Source organism: Saccostrea cucullata, unplaced genomic scaffold (genome assembly GCF_032062105.1).
Source record: "Saccostrea cucullata isolate Sc308-1 unplaced genomic scaffold, CSIRO_AGI_Scuc_v1 ctg3797, whole genome shotgun sequence".
Classification (NCBI taxonomy): domain Eukaryota; kingdom Metazoa; phylum Mollusca; class Bivalvia; order Ostreida; family Ostreidae; genus Saccostrea; species Saccostrea cuccullata.
Genome location: NW_026932573.1, coordinates 5,111 through 11,339, shown reverse-complemented (window position 1 = coordinate 11,339; position 6,229 = coordinate 5,111). Strand labels below are relative to the sequence as shown.

General features: G+C 34.9%; 1 pseudogene; it reads right to left on the bottom strand.

Moving 5' to 3' along the window:
* Positions 1-224: 224 nt before the first annotated feature.
* LOC134235422 (zinc finger protein 862-like) lies at positions 225-4,874 on the bottom strand (annotated as a pseudogene).
* Positions 4,875-6,229: the final 1,355 nt, after the last annotated feature.

The following is a 6,229-nucleotide window of genomic DNA, read 5'->3' as shown; positions in this document are numbered from 1 at the left end:
GAAACGGTATGTTCTAATCTCGGACAAAGAGCAAAATTTAAAAAATGAGCGAGTTAAAAATTCATTTCCAGATTTAAAATATTGCACCAGAGCTGTGGAAATTTTTTCCTGAAAGCCATCATTCAGACAGACATGTACACAAACTTTGCCTGTCCGAATGAAATTAAGCCTGTCCGAATGTTAACAATTAAATATTTATTAAAAAATGAAATAAAACACAAACTGCATGTTTTAGAAGTGTATTCAATTGTAACAGTTTTCAATAATTAAGCATTTTCATACTCTAATTCTAGCTCTCTCACAACCTCTCTCATCATTCTGTCATTTTCATCCAAATCTTGCTCACACTCGGACTCTGTGTCACTTTCTTGATCAGTACCCACTCTCTCATCTTCTGCACCCACTCTCTCGTCTTCGATTCTTTCATCACTTTCTCTCTGACTCTCTCCCTCTTCTTCACTTTCACTCTCAATCAGAATCTCTGTTTCATTCGGAATGGACTTCTTTGTAGGGTTTCTTCTGTAGTGAAACCTTCTCCTTTGTCTAGTTGGTGAAATCTAAAATACAAATTGTAAAGCTTAAATTAAAATAATTTGATTAATATAACAATAGTAATAGATCTCTAATTATGACATAAATAAACTAGTTAGATTAATCCATTTTATTTTTTTTACAACTATTGTTAACTAACCATCCATCTGTCAATGGCTGGATTTGGATCAAACTCTTCAATAGATGGTGATTGAAGTCGAATGATCATCAAATCATTCAGATGACGCCCACTGACAGATTGCCGCCTGTCTGTTTTGATCAGCTTCATCTGATTGAACCCTGTTTCGTTGAGGACGCTGGTTGGAGGAAGACTATGAACCAAATCCAGCAGGTTGAGAATGTTAACAACTCCACTGTCCCCAAACACAGCATGGATGTCCTCCCATGTAGATGAACGAAAGTTCTTAAACCTAAAATATTTATACCCCACGCAACTAGTTGCGGGAGGTATAATGTTTTTGACCCGTCAGTCAGTCCGTCAGTCAGTCAGTCAGTCAGTCAGTCCTCTTTTTTTGTCAGCGCAACTCCTCATAAACCGCTGCACAGAATTTCGTCAAACTTTGCAGGTATTTAGGACACAATGTGTAGATGTGCACATTACCAGGAAATTCCGATTCCATTATTTTTTCCGGGAATTTCCGCACTTTTTAACTTAGGCATTTGGCCATACCTTGAATATAGAGATGAACAGGTTGTCAGCTCAACTCCTCATAAACCGCTGCACAGAATTTTGTCAAACTTTGCAGATATTTAGGACACAATGTGTAGATGTGCATATTACAAGGAAATTCCGATTCCTTTATTATTTCCGGGAATTTCTGCACTATTTAACTTAGGCATTTGGCCATACCTTGAATATAGAGATGAACAGTTTGTCAGCGCAACTCCTCATAAACCGCTGCACAGAATTTCGTCAAACTTTGCAGGTATCTAGGACACAATATTTAGATGTGCATGTTACCAGGAAATTCTGATTCCATTACTTTTTTCCGGGACATTCGGCACTTTTTAACTTAGGCATTTGACCATCCCTTTTATATAGAGATGAACAGTTTGTTAGCGCAATTCAGTTACTCTTCATAAACCGCTGCACAGAATTTCGTCAAACTTTGCAGATATTTAGGACACAATATGTAGATGTGCATATTCCCGATTCCATTATTTTTTCCGTGACTTTCCGCACTAAATACTTAGGTTTTTGGCCATACCTTGAATATAGAGATGAACAGTTTGTCAGCACAACTCCTCATAAACTGCTGCACAGAATTTCATTAAACTTTGCAGATATATAGGACACAATATGTAGATGTGCATATTACCAGGAAATTCCGATTCCTTTATTTTTTCGGGGACTTTTCGCACTAAACACTTAGGTTTTTGGCCATACCTTTTATATAGAGATGAACAGTGTGCAGATATTTAGGACACAATATGTAGATGTGCATATTACCAGGAAATTCCGATTCCTTTATTTTTCCGGGAATTTCCACACTTTCCAACTTAGACTTTTTGGCCATATTTTGAATATACAGATGAACAGTTTGTCAGCACCACTCCTCTTAAACTGTTGTACATAGTTTCGTCAGCCTATGCAGATATTTAGGACATATTCTATTACTTTATCCCAAAGAGTTTTGCCTGTTATTCAAGAAAATTTCTCTCCCCCCCCCCCCCAACCACTTCAAATTAATGTTTGGATTTGTATAATGCCAAGAAATTTTGATTCCATTATTTATCTAGAAACTTCATTCTACATTGAAATGTCCTCATATGCAAGACATTTTGATAAGATTTTTTTGCAATTATTGCCCTTTTTGATCTATACTATGTATTTAAAGTGCACTAGCTGTGCCTTTCATTATGTGTTTCACAGTCAAGTTTTGGGGGAGCGTGGGGTATGTGAGCTAGCTCACCTTTTCTTTCATTACATATGAATTTTATAATTATCTATACACATGGTATAATAGACTGTCATAAATTTTCTTGCAGTTTATCCCAGAGTAGAATTTAAATGTAAAACCTAATACCTCCTGTAGATGAGACATTTCAGCATCTACCATTCTTCTAACAGCTTATCTCCATCTACTCCAGCATTTTTCAAGGTTTTCTTGAATCTTTCAGCCAGACTTTTTACATCCTGTACTCCATAAGCTGTTGGAAGAAAGTATTAAAACTTATTTTTAAATCAAAGAGTACTCTTTTTTCCCTTTAAATAAAAATTAGAAAATAAAATTCAATGCTCCAGTAGTTCCATTTGACATTAATATTTCAATTTAAAGTTTAAATATTTTAATAAGTTCCAAGCTATACTAATTATTTCTAACGTGTATCTGATAAGCATTAGTAATTTTCATCAAATATCAACAAACAAAAATCAACAAAGTGAAATGTCTACCTTTTATAATTCAGACCACAGAAAAAGTTAATAAAATACAACCTGTAAAACTTGCTTTGATACCAGTACATAACTTCATCATTTTCACTTGGCCAGTTCTTAAGATTCCCAATAGTTGTTGCATCGAGGATTTCATCATGAAGATCTCTAATATCGTTCATCAATTTTCTGAAGTACGAGCTGTTTAACATTGTTGATTGTTGTCTCTACATTGAGGCCATTTCCCTTTAGTTGATACCCTGCATACTCCTTTTCCTCCACAATTTTCTTCAACTTGTCACTGTTGCTCCAAGTACATTAAATATATAATATCATTAATGTAATAAAGGTGATTTATAATAACTTTTCTTGTTTATGTTTACATCTGATCTTGTACAAATTAATTATGGTATATTGAATAGAAAATGTGCAACTTACTTGGCATCATACTGTTCGAGAAAATCTTCTGTTGCAGCAATTGCTATCTTTGCATCCCCAATCGTCAAGTCCCGTCTTTGGAGAGTCAGAGACAATATCACCAATGGACTGATAATTTCCTGCACATTGTTTTGAAAGAATGATTACTTATATTATAGATAGGGACACTTTAGATAACATGATTTTTTTTTATTTGACCATGATTTGATTTGAACATGATTTGAATCAATGAATTTAGACTTATGGGTTTAAGACTGTAAGGTTTATATTGTAAATTACCTGCATGAGAACAGCAAAAGTGATGATTGAAGAAGACAGAAGTAATCTTGCCAGTCCAGATGCCTTTGCAATTGAATGGGAGGTGTCCTGTAGGTGGCTAACAAAGGCTGGGTAAGACCTAAAAAATGTTTCAAGAGCACGCTGCATGTGTGGGAGCCACCTGCTTCCATTCACACGGTGAGGTAGAGTACCCTTAACACCTAATACCTGAAAATAAAATGGAAATATTAATGTGTAAACATTAAAATTCTTTCATAGGACTTCTTAAATATTTGGCTCAGATAATCTAATAATATGTTATATATCTAACCTTCATGCATTCTCTTAGATTCTCCCTCTGTTTAGCGCTGTTTTTGTAGAAATAGTAAAGCCCTATGAGGAGCGTAGAAAGCTGAGTGTATTGACGATTTCCTTTAAGGCCATCTCTAAAGGCAAGCTCAAGCCTGTGGGCCAAACAGTGCACTCCCAAAATTTCAACATAATCTTTTTTGAGAAGTGAAACGAGGCCGTTGTGACGTCCAAACATGTTAGAGGCTCCATCACATCCAAATCCTACTAACTTGCTCATATGTTCCGTTAACTGGTTTTCTTCAATTTTCTCTTTAACAAATGTCAACAAATCCTGTGCACAAGTTGACCTTGGCTCACCAATGCATAGGAATTTCAATTCTATTTTCCCATGAAAATCTAACAAACATAGTCTCTTGTTCAATCGTTCCACTATCTGTTGATCCATCCATTGTAATGGAAAAAAAGTTTGAGTTTTTTACAATCTCCACAACTTCACATTTCACTGTTTCTGAAATCGACTCCAAAAAGGCAGTGGCCGCACAACGATTATTGTACGTAGTTCCGTGTTCTAGCCCTTTTCTGACATCGAGAGAGTTGATCCAAGTAAAGTCTGATATTGGTAAATTCATTTTTATTAGAGCATGTATATTTCTAAACTTCATTTCTAAAGATTTTCTGACGGATTGGTTCATTGACACAATAGCTCTGTGTGCCTCAGATTGTTTGTTTTCACGCACATCCTCATTTGCATAATAGCGTTCGACTGCTTTACGATGATAGTGGGAATTTTCATGATCAATTATTCCTGAGAATCGGAAATTTGTTGACCCAGTTACAAAGTTTTGTAAATTCCTACAATCGCCTACCCCAAACTTGATGCAGATGTCGCATGTCATTTTTTCTCCGTCAGATTTCAACCAATGATCACTTCCATCTTTCCAGTCTTTTCGGGTTTTTTCATAGTTATTCTTATTCACCGTCACCTCACTTTTTCTTTTAAGGGCTTGCCCTGGTTTTGCGCCAGATGTAAACTTGATCGGCCATGACGCCATGATTTGGCGTGTTCCAGTTTGCCTGGTTTCCTAATAGACAGAGAACCAAGCAGCTTCACTCGTAGATCCTGGCGTGCCTTCCACCTCTAATTAATATTGCATTGTTTACGAAAACTTTCACGCGATTGCATTTAATTTATGCGTTTTTGTTTTTTTTTTTTGTTCGACGGGACAATTAACATCAGTCATGCGGTCCGACATTTAATCAATTTATGTCGGTCATGACCAAATTAAGCCGGTCTTGCCGGTGTAAAGACGAATAATGACCCCCATCGAATAATGACCGGGGGTCATTTTTCAACGACAAAAAATTACCCCCCACCCGTAAAAAAAAAATCATTATTTGTAGAAAAAGAGTCCTAGGGGTCATTATTTTATATGTTAGTCCTATAAAAAATTGACCCCCATTGAAAAATGACCCCTTTTAAAGTGATGCAAAATTTATAACAGGTGAAAGGGAAAATGTGCTGTATATTATAATTGTTCTTCCTTCGAGTAATTCATGCATTTGTTCGAATAGATTTGATCTTTGTTCTTCTTAGCACGTAGGGGTAATAAAGCTCCTAATTTCTCTCTGCCGAAATATTGACAAATCAGTTTTAAGCAATTAACAATCAATCAACTAATCTTTATTTCTCTGGTAAAGGAGCAAACCTAGAAAATCAAAGATGGTACATGTAAATGGATCAAACGCACGATGGAGAGAGAGAGATAGAGAGAGAGAGAGGCACACCTTTTCCATAATTTTAAATGTATGAATAAACTTTATTAAAAGATAAAGTTCTTAATATTTTTTTCACAATATACACTGTTTGATATCTTTTTTACAGCGAAACTAATTTTTACATTTTCTGTAACCAGAAAAATACAAAAAGTCGTATGAAATAATTAAAAGATTCACGTAGTCTTTCAATGCTAAAATTGTGTTTGAAAAGAGATTCTTTAATTGTCAAGTAAATAAAATTTCTTTTTAATATTCTTCCTTATAATATTTGCTTAAAGAATGATATTCCACTTGTTTTTAGAAATCAAACCATGCAACAATCAGGTTTAAATACTCTTTAATAGGAAAATTTTATTTTTTTTCTTCATTTCAACTTTAAGCTTGTATAAGTTTGGCAAATCCTATTTGACAATGAAAGAGGAGGAAATTTTTATACCCCCCCCCAAAAAAAAAGAACATTACGTTAAATCAAAACAAAAAAAAAATAATGAAAAGCAAAAATGTAAATATAACTCTATA